Here is a 23,590-nt window from a genome sequence, read left to right as displayed (position 1 = left end):
TCATCAGAAAATTGATTTTTTGTACTGTAGAAAAATTGATTCAAAATGTCATTTGGATTGAGCCTCATGTTGAATAACTACTTTTTAAAGCCTCAATGTGACCAAAATTTCAATTTTTACAGACTTTTTCTCCTACTCAGAAGCTTCTATTTCGACCTATTTCAGGCATTGAAATGACTCTAAACACACTTATTTTAGTTCCAAGAGTTCTAATTCACATGCAATAGTCATTTACTGTCCAAAAATTAAACTTTAAAAAATTACCATTTTTGACCATCTGGAAAAAGTTCGACAGGTCACGGGTCATCGTTTTTCATCAGAAAATTGATTTTTTGGACTGTAGAAAAATTGATTCAAAATGTCATTTGGATTGAGCCTCGTGTTGAATAACTACTTTTTAAAGCCTCAATGTGACCAAAATTGCCAATTTTACAGACATTTTCTCCTACTCAGAAGCTTCTATTTCGACCTATTTCAGGCATTAAAAGGACTCTAAACACACCTATTTTAGTTCCAAAAGTGATAATTCACATGCAATAGTCATTTATAGTCAAAAAATTTAACTTAAAGAAATTACCATTTTTGACCATCTAGAAAAAGTTCGACAGGTCACGGGTCATCGTTTTTCATCAGAAAATTGATTTTTTGGATTGTAGAAAAATTGATTCAAAATGTCATTTGGATTGAGCCTCATGTTGAATAACTACTTTTTAAAGCCTCAATGTGACCAAAATTTCAATTTTTACAGACTTTTTCTCCTACTCAGAAGCTTCTATTTCGACCTATTTCAGGCATTAAAATGACTCTAAACACACTTATTTTAGTTTCAAGAGTTCTAATTCACATGCAATAGTCATTTACTGTCCAAAAATTTAACTTTAAAAAATTACCATTTATGACCATCTGGAAAAAGATCGACAGGTCACGGGTCATCGTTTTTCATCAGAAAATTGATTTTTTGGACTGTAGAAAAATTGATTCAAAATGTCATTTTGATTGAGCCTCGTGTTGAATAACTACTTTTTAAAGCCTCAATGTGACCAAAATTGCCAATTTTACAGACATTTTCTCCTACTCAGAAGCTTCTATTTCGACCTATTTCAGGCATTAAAATGACTCTAAACACACCTATTTTAGTTCCAAAAGTGATAATTCACATGCAATAGTCATTTACAGTCCAAAAATGTAACTTTAAAAAATTACCATTTTTGACCATCTGGAAAAAGTTCGACAGGTCACGGGTCATCGTTTTTCATCAGAAAATTGTTTTTTTGGGCAGTAAAAAAATTGATTCAAAATGTCATTTGGATTGAGCCTCATGTTGAATGACTACTTTTGAATGCCTCAATGTGACCAAAATTTCAATTTTTACAGACTTTTTCTCCTACTCAGAAGCTTCTATTTCGACCTATTTCAGGCATTAAAATGACTCTAAACACACTTATTTTAGTTACAAGAGTTCGAATTCACATGTAATAGTCATTTACAGTCCAAAAATTAAACTTTAAAAAATTACAATTTTTGACCATCTGGAAAAAGTTCGACAGGTCACGGGTCATCGTTTTTCATCAGAAAATTGATTTTATGGACGGTAGAAAAATTGATTCAAAATGTCATTTTGATTGAGCCTCAGATTGAATAACTACTTTTGAAAGCCTCAATGTGACCAAAATTTCAATTTTTACAGACTTTTTCTCCTACTCAGAAGCTTCTATTTCGACCTATTTCAGGCATTAAAATGACTCTAAACACACTTATTTTAGTTCCAAGAGTTCTAATTCACATGCAATAGTCATTTACTGTCCAAAAATTAAACTTGAAAAAATTACCATTTTTGACCATCTGGAAAAAGTTCGACAGGTCACGGGTCATCGTTTTTCATCAGAAAATTGATTTTTTGGACTGTAGAAAAATTGATTCAAAATATCATTTTCATTGAGCCTCGTGTTGAATAACTACTTTTTAAAGCCTCAATGTGACCAAAATTGCCAATTTTACAGACATTTTCTCCTACTCAGAAGCTTCGATTTCGACCAATTTCAGTCATTAAAATGACAGGAAACACACTTATTTTAGTTCAAAAAGTGATAATTCACATGCAATAGTCATTTACAGTCAAAAAATTGACCATTAAAAAATTACCATTTTTGACCATCTGGATAAAGTTCGACAGTTCACGGGTCACCGTTTTTCATCAGAAAATTGATTTTTTGAACTGTAGAAAAATTGATTCAAAATGTCATTTGGATTGAGCCTCATGTTAAATAACTACTTTTTAAAGCCTCAATGTGACCAAAATTGCCATTTTTACAGACTTTTTCTCCTACTCAGAAGCTTCTATTTCGACAAATTTCAGGCATTAAAATGACTCTGAACACACTTATTTTAATTCCAAAAGTGATAATTCACATGCTATAGTCATTTACAGTCAAAAAATTTAACTGTTAAAAATTACCATTTTTGACCATCTGGAGAAAGTTTGACAGGTCACGGGTCATCGTTTTTCATCAGAAATTTTTTTTTTGGACTGTAGAAAAAATGGTTCAAAATGACATTCGGATTGAGCCTCATGTTGAATGACTACTTTTTAAAGCCTCAATGTGACCAAAATTGCCATTTTTACAGACTTTTTCTCCTACTCAGAAGCTTCTATTTCGACCTATTTCAGGCATTAAAATGACTCTAAACACACTTATTTTAGTCCCAAAAGTGATAATTCACATGCAATAGTCATTTACAGTCAAAAAACTTAAACTTAAAGAAATTACCATTTTTGACCATCAGGAGAAAGTTCGACAGGTCACGGGTCATCGTTTTTCATCAGAAAATTGATTTTTTGTACTGTAGAAAAATTGATTCAAAATGTCATTTGGATTGAGCCTCATGTTGAATAACTACTTTTTAAAGCCTCAATGTGACCAAAATTTCAATTTTTACAGACTTTTTCTCCTACTCAGAAGCTTCTATTTCGACCTATTTCAGGCATTGAAATGACTCTAAACACACTTATTTTAGTTCCAAGAGTTCTAATTCACATGCAATAGTCATTTACTGTCCAAAAATTAAACTTTAAAAAATTACCATTTTTGACCATCTGGAAAAAGTTCGACAGGTCACGGGTCATCGTTTTTCATCAGAAAATTGATTTTTTGGACTGTAGAAAAATTGATTCAAAATGTCATTTGGATTGAGCCTCGTGTTGAATAACTACTTTTTAAAGCCTCAATGTGACCAAAATTGCCAATTTTACAGACATTTTCTCCTACTCAGAAGCTTCTATTTCGACCTATTTCAGGCATTAAAAGGACTCTAAACACACCTATTTTAGTTCCAAAAGTGATAATTCACATGCAATAGTCATTTATAGTCAAAAAATTTAACTTAAAGAAATTACCATTTTTGACCATCTAGAAAAAGTTCGACAGGTCACGGGTCATCGTTTTTCATCAGAAAATTGATTTTTTGGATTGTAGAAAAATTGATTCAAAATGTCATTTGGATTGAGCCTCATGTTGAATAACTACTTTTTAAAGCCTCAATGTGACCAAAATTTCAATTTTTACAGACTTTTTCTCCTACTCAGAAGCTTCTATTTCGACCTATTTCAGGCATTAAAATGACTCTAAACACACTTATTTTAGTTTCAAGAGTTCTAATTCACATGCAATAGTCATTTACTGTCCAAAAATTTAACTTTAAAAAATTACCATTTATGACCATCTGGAAAAAGATCGACAGGTCACGGGTCATCGTTTTTCATCAGAAAATTGATTTTTTGGACTGTAGAAAAATTGATTCAAAATGTCATTTTGATTGAGCCTCGTGTTGAATAACTACTTTTTAAAGCCTCAATGTGACCAAAATTGCCAATTTTACAGACATTTTCTCCTACTCAGAAGCTTCTATTTCGACCTATTTCAGGCATTAAAATGACTCTAAACACACCTATTTTAGTTCCAAAAGTGATAATTCACATGCAATAGTCATTTACAGTCCAAAAATGTAACTTTAAAAAATTACCATTTTTGACCATCTGGAAAAAGTTCGACAGGTCACGGGTCATCGTTTTTCATCAGAAAATTGTTTTTTTGGGCAGTAAAAAAATTGATTCAAAATGTCATTTGGATTGAGCCTCATGTTGAATGACTACTTTTGAATGCCTCAATGTGACCAAAATTTCAATTTTTACAGACTTTTTCTCCTACTCAGAAGCTTCTATTTCGACCTATTTCAGGCATTAAAATGACTCTAAACACACTTATTTTAGTTACAAGAGTTCGAATTCACATGTAATAGTCATTTACAGTCCAAAAATTAAACTTTAAAAAATTACAATTTTTGACCATCTGGAAAAAGTTCGACAGGTCACGGGTCATCGTTTTTCATCAGAAAATTGATTTTATGGACGGTAGAAAAATTGATTCAAAATGTCATTTTGATTGAGCCTCAGATTGAATAACTACTTTTGAAAGCCTCAATGTGACCAAAATTTCAATTTTTACAGACTTTTTCTCCTACTCAGAAGCTTCTATTTCGACCTATTTCAGGCATTAAAATGACTCTAAACACACTTATTTTAGTTCCAAGAGTTCTAATTCACATGCAATAGTCATTTACTGTCCAAAAATTAAACTTGAAAAAATTACCATTTTTGACCATCTGGAAAAAGTTCGACAGGTCACGGGTCATCGTTTTTCATCAGAAAATTGATTTTTTGGACTGTAGAAAAATTGATTCAAAATATCATTTTCATTGAGCCTCGTGTTGAATAACTACTTTTTAAAGCCTCAATGTGACCAAAATTGCCAATTTTACAGACATTTTCTCCTACTCAGAAGCTTCGATTTCGACCAATTTCAGTCATTAAAATGACAGGAAACACACTTATTTTAGTTCAAAAAGTGATAATTCACATGCAATAGTCATTTACAGTCAAAAAATTGACCATTAAAAAATTACCATTTTTGACCATCTGGATAAAGTTCGACAGTTCACGGGTCACCGTTTTTCATCAGAAAATTGATTTTTTGAACTGTAGAAAAATTGATTCAAAATGTCATTTGGATTGAGCCTCATGTTAAATAACTACTTTTTAAAGCCTCAATGTGACCAAAATTGCCATTTTTACAGACTTTTTCTCCTACTCAGAAGCTTCTATTTCGACAAATTTCAGGCATTAAAATGACTCTGAACACACTTATTTTAATTCCAAAAGTGATAATTCACATGCTATAGTCATTTACAGTCAAAAAATTTAACTGTTAAAAATTACCATTTTTGACCATCTGGAGAAAGTTTGACAGGTCACGGGTCATCGTTTTTCATCAGAAATTTTTTTTTTTGGACTGTAGAAAAAATGGTTCAAAATGACATTCGGATTGAGCCTCATGTTGAATGACTACTTTTTAAAGCCTCAATGTGACCAAAATTGCCATTTTTACAGACTTTTTCTCCTACTCAGAAGCTTCTATTTCGACCTATTTCAGGCATTAAAATGACTCTAAACACACTTATTTTAGTCCCAAAAGTGATAATTCACATGCAATAGTCATTTACAGTCAAAAAACTTAAACTTAAAGAAATTACCATTTTTGACCATCAGGAGAAAGTTCGACAGGTCACGGGTCATCGTTTTTCGTCAGAAAATTGATTTTTTGGACTGTAGAAAAAATGATTCGAAATGTCATTTGGATTGAGCCTCATGTTGAATAACTACTGATTATAGCCTCAATGTGACCAAAATTGCCATTTTTACAGACTTTTTCTCCTACTCAGAAGCTTCTATTTCGACCAATTTCAGGCATTAAAATGACTCTAAACACACTTATTTTAGTTCCAAGAGTTCTATTTCACACGCAATAGTCATTTACAGTCCAAAAATTAAACTTGAAAAAATTACCATTTTTGACCATCTGGAAAAAGTTTGACAGGTCACGGGTCATCGTTTTTCATCAGAAAATTGATTTTTTGGACTGTAGAAAAATTGATTCAAAATGTCATTTGAATTGAGCCTCATGTTGAATAACTACTTTTTAAAGCCTCAATGTGACCAAAATTTCAATTTTTACAGACATTTTCTCCTACTCAGAAGCTTCTATTTCGACCTATTTCAGGCATTAAAATGACTCTAAACACAATTATTTTAGTTCCAAGAGTTCTAATTCACATGCAATAGTCATTTACAGTCCAAAAATTAAACTTTAAAAAATTACCATTTTTGACCATCTGGAAAAAGTTTGACAGGTCACGGGTCATCGTTTTTCATCAGAAAATTGATTTTTTGGACTGTAGAAAAATTGATTCAAAATGTCATTTTGATTGAGCCTCATGTTGAATAACTACTTTTTAAAGCCTCAATGTGACCAAAATTGCCATTTTTACAGACATTTTCTCCTACTCAAAAGCTTCTATTTCAACCTATTCCAGGCATTAAACTGACTCTAAACACACTTATTTTAGTTCCAAGAGTTCTAATTCACATGCAATAGTCATTTACAGTCCAAAAATGTAACTTTAAAAAATTACCATTTTTGACCATCTGGAAAAAGTTCGACAGGTCACGGGTCATCGTTTTTCATCAGAAAATTGTTTTTTTGGGCAGTAAAAAAATTGATTCAAAATGTCATTTGGATTGAGACTCATGTTGAATAACTACTTTTGAATGCCTCAATGTGACCAAAATTTCAATTTTTACAGACTTTTTCTCCGACTCAGAAGCTTCTATTTCGACCTATTTCAGGCATTAAAATGACTCTAAACACACCTATTTTAGATCCAAAAGTGATAATTCACATGCAATAGTCATTTACAGTCAAAAAACTTAAACAAATTACCATTTTTGACCATCAGGAGAAAGTTCGACAGGTCACGGGTCATCGTTTTTCATCAGAAAATTGATTTTTTGTACTGTAGAAAAATTGATTCAAAATGTCATTTGGATTGAGCCTCATGTTGAATAACTACTTTTTAAAGCCTCAATGTGACCAAAATTTCAATTTTTACAGACTTTTTCTCCTACTCAGAAGCTTCTATTTCGACCTATTTCAGGCATTAAAATGACTCTAAACACACTTATTTTAGTTCCAAGAGTTCTAATTCACATGCAATAGTCATTTACAGTCCAAAAATTAAACTTTAAAAAATTACCATTTTTGACCATCTGGAAAAAGTTCGACAGGTCACAGGTCATCGTTTTTCATCAGAAAATAATTTTTTTGGGCAGTAAAAAAATTGATTCAAAATGTCATTTGGATTGAGACTCATGTTGAATAACTACTTTTGAATGCCTCAAAGTGACCAAAATTTTAATTTTTACAGACTTTTTCTCCTACTCAGAAGCTTCTATTTCGACCTATTTCAGGCATTAAAATGACTATAAACACACTTATTTTAGTTCCAAGAGTTCGAATTCACATGTAATAGTCATTTACAGTCCAAAAATTAAACTTTAAAAAATTACCATTTTTGACCATCTGGAAAAAGTTCGACAGGTCACGGGTCATCGATTTTCATCAGAAAATTGATTTTTTGGATTGTAGAAAAATTGATTCAAAATGTCATTTGGATTGAGCCTCATGTTGAATACCTATTTTTTAAAGCCTGAATGTGACCAAAATTGCCATTTTTACAGACCTTTTCTCCTACTCAGAAGCTTCTATTTCGACCTATTTCAGGCATTAAAATGACTCTAAACACACTTATTTTAGTTCCAAGAGTTCAAATTCACATGCAATAGTCATTTACAGTCCAAAAATTAAACTTTAAAAAATTACCATTTTTGACCATCTGGAGAAAGTTCGACAGGTCACTTGTCATCGTTTTTCATCAGAAAATTGAATTTTTGCACTGTAGAAAAATTGATTCAAAATATCATTTGGATTGAGCCTCATGTTGAATAACTACTTTTTAAAGCCTCAATGTGACCAAAATTTCAATTTTTACAGACTTTTTCTCCTACTCAGAAGCTTCTATTTCGACCTATTTCAGGCATTAAAATGACTCTAAACACACTTATTTTAGTTCCAAGAGTTCTAATTCACATGCAATAGTCATTTACTGTCCAAAAATTAAACTTTAAAAAATTACCATTTTTGACCATCTGGAAAAAGTTCGACAGGTCACGGGTCATCGTTTTTCATCAGAAAATTGATTTTTTGGACTGAAGAAAAATTGATTCAAAATGTCATTTGGATTGAGCCTCATGTTGAATACCTACTTTTTAAAGCCTCAATGTGACCAAAATTTCAATTTTTACAGACTTTTTCTCCTACTCAAAGCTTCTATTTCGACCTATTTCAGGCATTAAAATGACTCTAAACACACTTATTTTAGTTCCAAGAGTTCTAATTCACATGCAATAGTCATTTACAGTCCAAAAATTTAACTTTAATAAATTACCATTTTTACCATCTGGAAAAAGTACGACAGGTCACGGGTCATCGTTTTTCATCAGAAAATTGATTTTTTGGACTGTAGAAAAATTGATTCAAAATGTCATTTGGATTGAGCCTCATGTTGAATAACTAGTTTTTAAAGCCTCAATGTGATCAAAATTTCAATTTTTACAGACTTTTTCTCCTACTCAGAAGCTTCTATTTTGACCTATTTCAGGCATTAAAATGACTCTAAACACACTTATTTTAGTTCCAAGAGTTCTAATTCACATGCAATAGTCATTTACAGTCGAAAAATGTAACTTAAAAAAATTACCATTTTTGACCATCTGGAAAAAGTTCGACAGGTCACGGGTCATTGTTTTTCATCAGAAAATAGATTTTTTGGATTGTAGAAAAATTGATTCAAAATGTCATTTGGATTGAGCCTCATGTTGAATAACTACTTTTTAAAGCCTCAATGTGACCAAAATTTCAATTTTTACAGACTTTTTCTCCTACTCAGAAGCTTCTATTTCGACCTATTTCAGGCTTTAAACTGACTCTAAACACACTTTTCTTAGTTCCAAGATTTCAAATTCACATGCAATAGTCATTTACAGTCCAAAAAATTAAACTTTAAAAAATTACCATTTTTGACCATCTGGAAAAAGTTCGACAGGTCACGGGTCATCGTTTTTCATCAGAAAATTGATTTTTTGGACTGTAGAAAAATTGATTCAAAATGTCATTTGGATTGAGCCTCGTGTTGAATAACTACTTTTTAAAGCCTCAATGTGACCAAAATTGCCAATTTTACAGACATTTTCTCCTACTCAGAAGCTTCTATTTCGACCTATTTCAGGCATTAAAAGGACTCTAAACACACCTATTTTAGTTCCAAAAGTGATAATTCACATGCAATAGTCATTTATAGTAAAAAAATTTAACTTAAAGAAATTACCATTTTTGACCATCTAGAAAAAGTTCGACAGGTCACGGGTCATTGTTTTTCATCAGAAAATTGATTTTTTGGATTGTAGAAAAATTGATTCAAAATGTCATTTGGATTGAGCCTCATGTTGAATAACTACTTTTTAAAGCCTCAATGTGACCAAAAATGCCATTTTTACAGACATTTTCTCCTACTCAGAAGCTTCTATTTCGACCTATTTCAGGCATTAAAATGACTCTAAACACACTTATTTTAGTTCCAAGAGTTCTAATTTACATGCAATAGTAATTTACAGTCCAAAAATTTAACTTTAATAAATTACCATTTTTACCATCTGGAAAAAGTTCGACAGGTCACGGGTCATCGTTTTTCATCAGAAAATTGATTTTTTGGATTGTAGAAAAATTGATTCAAAATGTCATTTGGATTGAGCCTCATGTTGAATAACTGCTTTTGAAAGCCTCAATGTGACCAAAATTTCAATTTTTACAGACTTTTTCTCCTACTCAGAAGCTTCTATTTCGACATATTTCAGGCATTAAAATGACTCTAAACACACTTATTTTAGTTCCAAGAGTTCTAATTCACACGCAATAGTCATTTACAGTCCAAAAATTAAACTTGAAAAAATTACCATTTTTGACCATCTGGAAAAAGTTTGACAGGTCACGGGTCATCGTTTTTCATCAGAAAATTGATTTTTTGGACTGTAGAAAAATTGATTCAAAATGTCATTTGGATTGAGCCTCATGTTGAATAACTACTTTTTAAAGCCTCAATGTGACCAAAATTGCCAATTTTACAGACATTTTCTCCTACTCAGAAGCTTCTATTTCGACCTATTTCAGGCATTAAAAGGACTCTAAACACACCTATTTTAGTTCCAAAAGTGATAATTCACATGCAATAGTCATTTATAGTCAAAAAATTTAACTTAAAGAAATTACCATTTTTGACCATCTGGAAAAAGTTCGACAGGTCACGGGTCATCGTTTTTCATCAGAAAATTGATTTTTTGGACTGTAGAAAAATTGATTCAAAATGTCATTTTGATTGAGCCTCATGTTGAATAACTACTTTTTAAAGCCTCAATGTGACCAAAATTGCCATTTTTACAGACATTTTCTCCTACTCAAAAGCTTCTATTTCAACCTATTCCAGGCATTAAAATGACTCTAAACACACTTATTTTAGTTCCAAGAGTTCTAATTCACATGCAATAGTCATTTACAGTCCAAAAATGTAACTTTAAAAAATTACCATTTTTGACCATCTGGAAAAAGTTCGACAGGTCACGGGTCATCGTTTTTCATCAGAAAATTGTTTTTTTGGGCAGTAAAAAAATTGATTCAAAATGTCATTTGGATTGAGACTCATGTTGAATAACGACTTTTTAAAGCCTCAATGTGACCAAAATTTCAATTTTTACAGACTTTTTCTCCTACTCAGAAGCTTCTATTTCGACCTATTTCAGGCATTAAAATGACTCTAAACACACTTATTTTAGTTCCAAGAGTTCTAATTCACATGCAATAGTCATTTACAGTCCAAAAATTTAACTTTAAAAAATTACCATTTTGACCATCTGGAAAAAGTTCGACAGGTCACGGGTCATCGTTTTTCATCAGAAAATTGAATTTTTGCACTGTAGAAAAATTGATTCAAAATATCATTTGGATTGAGCCTCATGTTGAATAACTACTTTTTAAAGCCTCAATGTGACCAAAATTTCAATTTTTACAGACTTTTTCTCCTACTCAGAAGCTTCTATTTCGACCTATTTCAGGCATTAAGATGACTCTAAACACACTTATTTTAGTTCCAAGAGTTCTAATTCACATTCAATAGTCATTTACTGTCCAAAAATTAAACTTTAAAAAATTACCATTTTTGACCATCTGGAAAAAGTTCGACAGGTCACGGGTCATCGTTTTTCATCAGAAAATTGATTTTTTGGACTGTAGAAAAATTGATTCAAAATGTCATTTGGATTGAGCCTCATGTTGAATACCTACTTTTTAAAGCCTCAATGTGACCAAAATTTCAATTTTTACAGACTTTTTCTCCTACTCAAAGCTTCTATTTCGACCTATTTCAGGCATTAAAATGACTCTAAACACACTTATTTTAGTTCCAAGAGTTCTAATTCACATGCAATAGTCATTTACAGTCCAAAAATTTAACTTTAATAAATTACCATTTTTACCATCTGGAAAAAGTTCGACAGGTCACGGGTCATCGTTTTTCATCAGAAAATTGATTTTTTGGACTGTAGAAAAATTGATTCAAAATGTCATTTGGATTGAGCCTCATGTTGAATAACTACTTTTTAAAGCCTCAATGTGATCAAAATTTCAATTTTTACAGACTTTTTCTCCTACTCAGAAGCTTCTATTTTGACCTATTTCAGGCATTAAAATGACTCTAAACACACTTATTTTAGTTCCAAGAGTTCTAATTCACATGCAATAGTCATTTACAGTCCAAAAATGTAACTTTAAAAAATTACCATTTTTGACCATCTGGAAAAAGTTCGACAGGTCACCGGTCATCGTTTTTCATCAGAAAATAGATTTTTTGGATTGTAGAAAAATTGATTCAAAATGTCATTTGGATTGAGCCTCATGTTGAATAACTACTTTTTAAAGCCTCAATGTGACCAAAATTTCAATTTTTACAGACTTTTTCTCCTACTCAGAAGCTTCTATTTCGACCTATTTCAGGCATTAAAATGACTCTAAACACACTTTTCTTAGTTCCAAGATTTCAAATTCACATGCAATAGTCATTTACAGTCCAAAAAATTAAACTTTAAAAAATTACCATTTTTGACCATCTGGAAAAAGTTCGACAGGTCACGGGTCATCGTTTTTCATCAGAAAATTGATTTTTTGGACTGTAGAAAAATTGATTCAAAATGTCATTTGGATTGAGCCTCATGTTGAATAACTACTATTTAAAGCCTCAATAAGTCCAACATTTCAATTTTTACAGACTTTTTCTCCTACTCAGAAGCTTCTATTTCGACCTATTTCAGGCATTAAAATGACTCTGAACACACCTATTTTAGTTCCAAGAGTTCTAATTCACATGCAATAGTCATTTACAGTCCAAAAATTTAACTTTAAAAAATTACCATTTTGACCATCTGGAAAAAGTTCGACAGGTCACGGGTCATCGTTTTTCATCAGAAAATTGATTTTTTGGACTGTAGAAAAATTGATTCAAAATATCATTTTCATTGAGCCTCGTGTTGAATAACTACTTTTTAAAGCCTCAATGTGACCAAAATTGCCAATTTTACAGACATTTTCTCCTACTCAGAAGCTTCGATTTCGACCAATTTCAGTCATTAAAATGACAGGAAACACACTTATTTTAGTTCAAAAAGTGATAATTCACATGCAATAGTCATTTACAGTCAAAAAATTGACCATTAAAAAATTACCATTTTTGACCATCTGGATAAAGTTCGACAGTTCACGGGTCACCGTTTTTCATCAGAAAATTGATTTTTTGAACTGTAGAAAAATTGATTCAAAATGTCATTTGGATTGAGCCTCATGTTAAATAACTACTTTTTAAAGCCTCAATGTGACCAAAATTGCCATTTTTACAGACTTTTTCTCCTACTCAGAAGCTTCTATTTCGACAAATTTCAGGCATTAAAATGACTCTGAACACACTTATTTTAATTCCAAAAGTGATAATTCACATGCTATAGTCATTTACAGTCAAAAAATTTAACTGTTAAAAATTACCATTTTTGACCATCTGGAGAAAGTTTGACAGGTCACGGGTCATCGTTTTTCATCAGAATTTTTTGGACTGTAGAAAAAATGGTTCAAAATGACATTCGGATTGAGCCTCATGTTGAATGACTACTTTTTAAAGCCTCAATGTGACCAAAATTGCCATTTTTACAGACTTTTTCTCCTACTCAGAAGCTTCTATTTCGACCTATTTCAGGCATTAAAATGACTCTAAACACACTTATTTTAGTCCCAAAAGTGATAATTCACATGCAATAGTCATTTACAGTCAAAACATTAAACTTTAAAAAATTACCATTTTTGACCATCTGGAGAAAGTTCGACAGGTCACGGGTCATCGTTTTTCGTCAGAAAATTGATTTTTTGGACTGTAGAAAAAATGATTCGAAATGTCATTTGGATTGAGCCTCATGTTGAATAACTACTGATTATAGCCTCAATGTGACCAAAATTGCCATTTTTACAGACTTTTTCTCCTACTCAGAAGCTTCTATTTCGACCAATTTCAGGCATTAAAATGACTCTAAACACACTTATTTTAGTTCCAAGAGTTCTATTTCACACGCAATAGTCATTTACAGTCCAAAAATTAAACTTGAAAAAATTACCATTTTTGACCATCTGGAAAAAGTTTGACAGGTCACGGGTCATCGTTTTTCATCAGAAAATTGATTTTTTGGACTGTAGAAAAATTGATTCAAAATGTCATTTGAATTGAGCCTCATGTTGAATAACTACTTTTTAAAGCCTCAATGTGACCAAAATTTCAATTTTTACAGACATTTTCTCCTACTCAGAAGCTTCTATTTCGACCTATTTCAGGCATTAAAATGACTCTAAACACAATTATTTTAGTTCCAAGAGTTCTAATTCACATGCAATAGTCATTTACAGTCCAAAAATTAAACTTTAAAAAATTACCATTTTTGACCATCTGGAAAAAGTTTGACAGGTCACGGGTCATCGTTTTTCATCAGAAAATTGATTTTTTGGACTGTAGAAAAATTGATTCAAAATGTCATTTTGATTGAGCCTCAGATTGAATAACTACTTTTTAAAGCCTCAATGTGACCAAAATTGCCATTTTTACAGACATTTTCTCCTACTCAAAAGCTTCTATTTCAACCTATTCCAGGCATTAAACTGACTCTAAACACACTTATTTTAGTTCCAAGAGTTCTAATTCACATGCAATAGTCATTTACAGTCCAAAAATGTAACTTTAAAAAATTACCATTTTTGACCATCTGGAAAAAGTTTGACAGGTCACGGGTCATCGTTTTTCATCAGAAAATTGTTTTTTTGGGCAGTAAAAAAATTGATTCAAAATGTCATTTGGATTGAGACTCATGTTGAATAACTACTTTTGAATGCCTCAATGTGACCAAAATTTCAATTTTTACAGACTTTTTCTCCGACTCAGAAGCTTCTATTTCAACCTATTTCAGGCATTAAAATGACTCTAAACACACCTATTTTAGATCCAAAAGTGATAACTCACATGCAATAGTCATTTACAGTCAAAAAACTTAAACTTAAAGAAATTACCATTTTTGACCATCAGGAGAAAGTTCGACAGGTCACGGGTCATCGTTTTTCATCAGAAAATTGATTTTTTGTACTGTAGAAAAATTGATTCAAAATGTCATTTGGATTGAGCCTCATGTTGAATAACTACTTTTTAAAGCCTCAATGTGACCAAAATTTCAATTTTTACAGACTTTTTCTCCTACTCAGAAGCTTCTATTTCGACCTATTTCAGGCATTAAAATGACTCTAAACACACTTATTTTAGTTCCAAGAGTTCTAATTCACATGCAATAGTCATTTACTGTCCAAAAATTAAACTTTAAAAAATTACCATTTTTGACCATCTGGAAAAAGTTTGACAGGTCACGGGTCATCGTTTTTCATCAGAAAATTGATTTTTTGGACTGTAGAAAAATTGATTCAAAATGTCATTTTGATTGAGCCTCGTGTTGAATAACTACTTTTTAAAGCCTCAATGTGACCAAAATTGCCATTTTTACAGACATTTTCTCCTACTCAAAAGCTTCTATTTCGACCTATTTCAGGCATTAAAAGGACTCTAAACACACCTATTTTAGTTCCAAAAGTGATAATTCACATGCAATAGTCATTTATAGTCAAAAAATTTAACTTAAAGAAATTACCATTTTTGACCATCTGGAAACAGTTCGACAGGTCACGGGTCATCGTTTTTCATCAGAAAATTGTTTTTTTGGGCAGTAAAAAAATTGATTCAAAATGTCATTTGGATTGAGACTCATGTTGAATAACTACTTTTGAATGCCTCAAAGTGACCAAAATTTTAATTTTTACAGACTTTTTCTCCTACTCAGAAGCTTCTATTTCGACCTATTTCAGGCATTAAAATGACTATAAACACACTTATTTTAGTTCCAAGAGTTCGAATTCACATGTAATAGTCATTTACAGTCCAAAAATTAAACTTTAAAAAATTACCATTTTTGACCATCTGGAAAAAGTTTGACAGGTCACGGGTTATCGTTTTTCATCAGAAAATTGATTTTTTGGACTGTAGAAAAATTGATTCAAAATGTCATTTGGATTGAGACTCATGTTGAATAACTACTTTTGAATGCCTCAAAGTGACCAAAATTTCAATTTTTACAGACTTTTTCTCCTACTCAGAAGCTTCTATTTCGACCTATTTCAGGCATTAAAATGACTCTAAACACACTTATCTTAGTTCCAAGAGTTCTAATTCACATGCAATAGTCATTTACAGTCCAAAAAATTAAACTTTAAAAAATTACCATTTTTGACCATCTGGAAAAAGTTCGACAGGTCACGGGTCATCGTTTTTCATCAGAAAATAATTTTTTTGGGCAGTAAAAAAATTGATTCAAAATGTCATTTGGATTGAGACTCATGTTGAATAACTACTTTTGAATGCCTCAAAGTGACCAAAATTTTAATTTTTACAGACTTTTTCTCCTACTCAGAAGCTTCTATTTCGACCTATTTCAGGCATTAAAATGACTATAAACACACTTATTTTAGTTCCAAGAGTTCGAATTCACATGTAATAGTCATTTACAGTCCAAAAATTAAACTTTAAAAAATTACCATTTTTGACCATCTGGAAAAAGTTTGACAGGTCACGGGTTATCGTTTTTCATCAGAAAATTGATTTTTTGGACTGTAGAAAAATTGATTCAAAATGTCATTTGGATTGAGACTCATGTTGAATAACTACTTTTGAATGCCTCAAAGTGACCAAAATTTCAATTTTTACAGACTTTTTCTCCTACTCAGAAGCTTCTATTTCGACCTATTTCAGGCATTAAAATGACTCTAAACACACTTATCTTAGTTCCAAGAGTTCTAATTCACATGCAATAGTCATTTACAGTCCAAAAAATTAAACTTTAAAAAATTACCATTTTTGACCATCTGGAAAAAGTTCGACAGGTCACGGGTCATCGTTTTTCATCAGAAAATAATTTTTTTGGGCAGTAAAAAAATTGATTCAAAATGTCATTTGGATTGAGACTCATGTTGAATAACTACTTTTGAATGCCTCAAAGTGACCAAAATTTTAATTTTTACAGACTTTTTCTCCTACTCAGAAGCTTCTATTTCGACCTATTTCAGGCATTAAAATGATTATAAACACACTTATTTTAGTTCCAAGAGTTCGAATTCACATGTAATAGTCATTTACAGTCCAAAAATTAAACTTTAAAAAATTACCATTTTTGACCATCTGGAAAAAGTTCGACAGGTCACGGGTCATCGATTTTCATCAGAAAATTGATTTTTTGGATTGTAGAAAAATTGATTCAAAATGTCATTTGGATTGAGCCTCATGTTGAATACCTATTTTTTAAAGCCTGAATGTGACCAAAATTGCCATTTTTACAGACCTTTTCTCCTACTCAGAAGCTTCTATTTCGACCTATTTCAGGCATTAAAATGACTCTAAACACACTTATTTTAGTTCCAAGAGTTCAAATTCACATGCAATAGTCATTTACAGTCCAAAAATTAAACTTTAAAAAAATACCATTTTTGACCATCTGGAGAAAGTTCGACAGGTCACTTGTCATCGTTTTTCATCAGAAAATTGAATTTTTGCACTGTAGAAAAATTGATTCAAAATATCATTTGGATTGAGCCTCATGTTGAATAACTACTTTTTAAAGACTCAATGTGACCAAAATTTCAATTTTTACAGACTTTTTCTCCTACTCAGAAGCTTCTATTTCGACCTATTTCAGGCATTAAAATGACTCTAAACACACTTATTTTAGTTCCAAGAGTTCTAATTCACATGGAATAGTCATTTACTGTCCAAAAATTAAACTTTAAAAAATTACCATTTTTGACCATCTGGAAAAAGTTCGACAGGTCATGGGTCATCGTTTTTCATCAGAAAATTGATTTTTTGGACTGTAGAAAAATTGATTCAAAATGTCATTTGGATTGAGCCTCATGTTGAATACCTACTTTTTAAAGCCTCAATGTGACCAAAATTTTAATTTTTACAGACTTTTTCTCCTACTCAGAAGCTTCTATTTCGACCTATTTCAGGCATTAAAATGACTATAAACACACTTATTTTAGTTCCAAGAGTTCGAATTCACATGTAATAGTCATTTACAGTCCAAAAATTTAACTTTAAAAAATTACCATTTTTGACCATCTGGAAAAAGTTTGACAGGTCACGGGTTATCGTTTTTCATCAGAAAATTGATTTTTTGGACTGTAGAAAAATTGATTCAAAATGTCATTTGGATTGAGACTCATGTTGAATAACTACTTTTGAATGCCTCAAAGTGACCAAAATTTCAATTTTTACAGACTTTTTCTCCTACTCAGAAGCTTCTATTTCGACCTATTTCAGGCATTAAAATGACTCTAAACACACTTATCTTAGTTCCAAGAGTTCTAATTCACATGCAATAGTCATTTACAGTCCAAAAAATTAAACTTTAAAAAATTACCATTTTTGACCATCTGGAAAAAGTTCGACAGGTCACGGGTCATCGTTTTTCATCAGAAAATAATTTTTTTGGGCAGTAAAAAAATTGATTCAAAATGTCATTTGGATTGAGACTCATGTTGAATAACTACTTTTGAATGCCTCAAAGTGACCAAAATTTTAATTTTTACAGACTTTTTCTCCTACTCAGAAGCTTCTATTTCGACCTATTTCAGGCATTAAAATGATTATAAACACACTTATTTTAGTTCCAAGAGTTCGAATTCACATGTAATAGTCATTTACAGTCCAAAAATTAAACTTTAAAAAATTACCATTTTTGACCATCTGGAAAAAGTTCGACAGGTCACGGGTCATCGATTTTCATCAGAAAATTGATTTTTTGGATTGTAGAAAAATTGATTCAAAATGTCATTTGGATTGAGCCTCATGTTGAATACCTATTTTTTAAAGCCTGAATGTGACCAAAATTGCCATTTTTACAGACCTTTTCTCCTACTCAGAAGCTTCTATTTCGACCTATTTCAGGCATTAAAATGACTCTAAACACACTTATTTTAGTTCCAAGAGTTCAAATTCACATGCAATAGTCATTTACAGTCCAAAAATTAAACTTTAAAAAATTACCATTTTTGACCATCTGGAGAAAGTTCGACAGGTCACTTGTCATCGTTTTTCATCAGAAAATTGAATTTTTGCACTGTAGAAAAATTGATTCAAAATATCATTTGGATTGAGCCTCATGTTGAATAACTACTTTTTAAAGACTCAATGTGACCAAAATTTCAATTTTTACAGACTTTTTCTCCTACTCAGAAGCTTCTATTTCGACCTATTTCAGGCATTAAAATGACTCTAAACACACTTATTTTAGTTCCAAGAGTTCTAATTCACATGCAATAGTCATTTACTGTCCAAAAATTAAACTTGAAAAAATTACCATTTTTGACCATCTGGAAAAAGTTCGACAGGTCATGGGTCATCGTTTTTCATCAGAAAATTGATTTTTTGGACTGTAGAAAAATTGATTCAAAATGTCATTTGGATTGAGCCTCATGTTGAATACCTACTTTTTAAAGCCTCAATGTGACCAAAATTTCAATTTTTACAGACTTTTTCTCCTACTCAAAGCTTCTATTTCGACCTATTTCAGGCATTAAAATGACTCTAAACACACTTATTTTAGTTCCAAGAGTTCTAATTCACATGCAATAGTCATTTACAGTCCAAAAATTTAACTTTAATAAATTACCATTTTTACCATCTGGAAAAAGTTCGACAGGTCACGGGTCATCGTTTTTCATCAGAAAATTGATTTTTTGGACTGTAGAAAAATTGATTCAAAATGTCATTTGGATTGAGCCTCATGTTGAATAACTACTTTTTAAAGCCTCAATGTGATCAAAATTTCAATTTTTACAGACTTTTTCTCCTACTCAGAAGCTTCTATTTTGACCTATTTCAGGCATTAAAATGACTCTAAACACACTTATTTTAGTTCCAAGAGTTCTAATTCACATGCAATAGTCATTTACAGTCGAAAAATGTAACTTTAAAAAATTACCATTTTTGACCATCTGGAAAAAGTTCGACAGGTCACGGGTCATCGTTTTTCATCAGAAAATAGATTTTTTGGATTGTAGAAAAATTGATTCAAAATGTCATTTGGATTGAGCCTCATGTTGAATAACTACTTTTTAAAGCCTCAATGTGACCAAAATTTCAATTTTTACAGACTTTTTCTCCTACTCAGAAGCTTCTATTTCGACCTATTTCAGGCATTAAAATGACTCTAAACACACTTTTCTTAGTTCCAAGATTTCAAATTCACATGCAATAGTCATTTACAGTCCAAAAAATTAAACTTTAAAAAATTACCATTTTTGACCATCTGGAAAAAGTTCGACAGGTCACGGGTCATCGTTTTTCATCAGAAAATTGATTTTTTGGACTGTAGAAAAATTGATTCAAAATGTCATTTGGATTGAGCCTCGTGTTGAATAACTACTTTTTAAAGCCTCAATGTGACCAAAATTGCCAATTTTACAGACATTTTCTCCTACTCAGAAGCTTCTATTTCGACCTATTTCAGGCATTAAAAGGACTCTAAACACACTTATTTTAGTTCCAAGAGTTCTAATTCACATGCAATAGTCATTTACAGTCCAAAAATGTAACTTTAAAAAATTACCATTTTTGACCATCTGGAAAAAGTTCGACAGGTCATCGTTTTTCATCAGAAAATTGTTTTTTTGGGCAGTAAAAAAATTGATTCAAAATGTCATTTGGATTGAGACTCATGTTGAATAACGACTTTTTAAAGCCTCAATGTGACCAAAATTTCAATTTTTACAGACTTTTTCTCCTACTCAGAAGCTTCTATTTCGACCTATTTCAGGCATTAAAATGACTCTAAACACACTTATTTTAGTTCCAAGAGTTCTAATTCACATGCAATAGTCATTTACAGTCCAAAAATTAAACTTTAAAAAATTACCATTTTTGACCATCTGGAGAAAGTTCGACAGGTCACTTGTCATCGTTTTTCATCAGAAAATTGAATTTTTGCACTGTAGAAAAATTGATTCAAAATATCATTTGGATTGAGCCTCATGTTGAATACCTACTTTTTAAAGCCTCAATGTGACCAAAATTTCAATTTTTACAGACTTTTTCTCCTACTCAAAGCTTCTATTTCGACCTATTTCAGGCATTAAAATGACTCTAAACACACTTATTTTAGTTCCAAGAGTTCTAATTCACATGCAATAGTCATTTACAGTCCAAAAATTTAACTTTAATAAATTACCATTTTTACCATCTGGAAAAAGTTCGACAGGTCACGGGTCATCGTTTTTCATCAGAAAATTGATTTTTTGGACTGTAGAAAAATTGATTCAAAATGTCATTTGGATTGAGCCTCATGTTGAATAACTACTTTTTAAAGCCTCAATGTGATCAAAATTTCAATTTTTACAGACTTTTTCTCCTACTCAGAAGCTTCTATTTTGACCTATTTCAGGCATTAAAATGACTCTAAACACACTTATTTCAGTTCCAAGAGTTCTAATTCACATACAATAGTCATTTACAGTCGAAAAATGTAACTTTAAAAAATTACCATTTTTGACCATCTGGAAAAAGTTCGACAGGTCACGGGTCATCGTTTTTCATCAGAAAATAGATTTTTGGGATTGTAGAAAAATTGATTCAAAATGTCATTTGAATTGAGCCTCATGTTGAATAACTACTTTTTAAAGCCTCAATGTGACCAAAATTTCAATTTTTACAGACTTTTTCTCCTACTCAGAAGCTTCTATTTCGACCTATTTCAGGCATTAAAATGACTCTAAACACACTTTTCTTAGTTCCAAGATTTCAAATTCACATGCAATAGTCATTTACAGTCCAAAAAATTAAACTTTAAAAAATTACCATTTTTGACCATCTGGAAAAAGTTCGACAGGTCACGGGTCATCGTTTTTCATCAGAAAATTGATTTTTTGGACTGTAGAAAAATTGATTCAAAATGTCATTTGGATTGAGCCTCGTGTTGAATACCTACTTTTTAAAGCCTCAATGTGACCAAAATTGCCAATTTTACAGACATTTTCTCCTACTCAGAAGCTTCTATTTTGACCTATTTCAGGCATTAAAAGGACTCTAAACACACTTATTTTAGTTCCAAGAGTTCTAATTCACATGCAATAGTCATTTACAGTCCAAAAATGTAACTTTAAAAAATTACCATTTTTGACCATCTGGAAAAAGTTCGACAGGTCACGGGTCATTGTTTTTCATCAGAAAAATGATTTTTTGGACTGTAGAAAAATTGATTCAAAATGTCATTTGTATTGAGCCTCATGTTGAATACCTACTTTTTAAAGCCTCAATGTGACCAAAATTTCAATTTTTACAGACTTTTTCTCCTACTCAAAGCTTCTATTTCGACCTATTTCAGGCATTAAAATGACTCTAAACACACTTATTTTAGTTCCAAGAGTTCTAATTCACATGCAATAGTCATTTACAGTCCAAAAATTAAACTTTAAAAAATTACCATTTTTGACCATCTGGAGAAAGTTCGACAGGTCACTTGTCATCGTTTTTCATCAGAAAATTGAATTTTTGCACTGTAGAAAAATTGATTCAAAATATCATTTGGATTGAGCCTCATGTTGAATAACTACTTTTTAAAGCCTCAATGTGACCAAAATTTCAATTTTTACAGACTTTTTCTCCTACTCAGAAGCTTCTATTTCGACCTATTTCAGGCATTAAAATGACTCTAAACACACTTATTTTAGTTCCAAGAGTTCTAATTCACATGCAATAGTCATTTACTGTCCAAAAATTTAACTTTAATAAATTACCATTTTTGACCATCTGGAAAAAGTTCGACAGGTCACGGGTCATCGTTTTTCATCAGAAAATTGATTTTTTGGACTGTAGAAAAATTGATTCAAAATGTCATTTGGATTGAGCCTCATGTTGAATAACTACTTTTTAAAGCCTCAATGTGATCAAAATTTCAATTTTTACAGACTTTTTCTCCTACTCAGAAGCTTCTATTTTGACCTATTTCAGGCATTAAAATGACTCTAAACACACTTATTTTAGTTCCAAGAGTTCTAATTCACATGCAATAGTCATTTACAGTCGAAAAATGTAACTTTAAAAAATTACCATTTTTGACCATCTGGAAAAAGTTCGACAGGTCACGGGTCATCGTTTTTCATCAGAAAATAGATTTTTTGGATTGTAGAAAAATTGATTCAAAATGTCATTTGGATTGAGCCTCATGTTGAATAACTACTTTTTAAAGCCTCAATGTGACCAAAATTTCAATTTTTACAGACTTTTTCTCCTACTCAGAAGCTTCTATTTCGACCTATTTCAGGCATTAAAATGACTCTAAACACACTTATTTTAGTTCCAAGAGTTCTAATTCACATGCAATAGTCATTTACTGTCCAAAAATTAAACTTTAAAAAATTACCATTTTTGACCATCTGGAAAAAGTTCGACAGGTCACGGGTCATCGTTTTTCATCAGAAAATTGATTTTTTGGACTGTAGAAAAATTGATTCAAAATGTCATTTGGATTGAGCCTCATGTTGAATAACTACTTTTTAAAGCCTCAATGTGATCAAAATTTCAATTTTTACAGACTTTTTCTCCTACTCAGAAGCTTCTATTTTGACCTATTTCAGGCATTAAAATGACTCTAAACACACTTATTTTAGTTCCAAGAGTTCTAATTCACATGCAATAGTCATTTACAGTCGAAAAATGTAACTTTAAAAAATTACCATTTTTGACCATCTGGAAAAAGTTCGACAGGTCACGGGTCATCGTTTTTCATCAGAAAATTGATTTTTTGGACTGTAGAAAAATTGATTCAAAATGTCATTTGGATTGAGCCTCGTGTTGAATAACTACTTTTTAAAGCCTCAATGTGACCAAAATTGCCAATTTTACAGACATTTTCTCCTAC

This window comes from Triturus cristatus, chromosome 11 (assembly GCF_964204655.1).
Source record: "Triturus cristatus chromosome 11, aTriCri1.1, whole genome shotgun sequence".
Taxonomy (NCBI): Eukaryota; Metazoa; Chordata; class Amphibia; order Caudata; family Salamandridae; genus Triturus; species Triturus cristatus.
Note: the sequence above shows the minus strand (reverse complement) of the source record.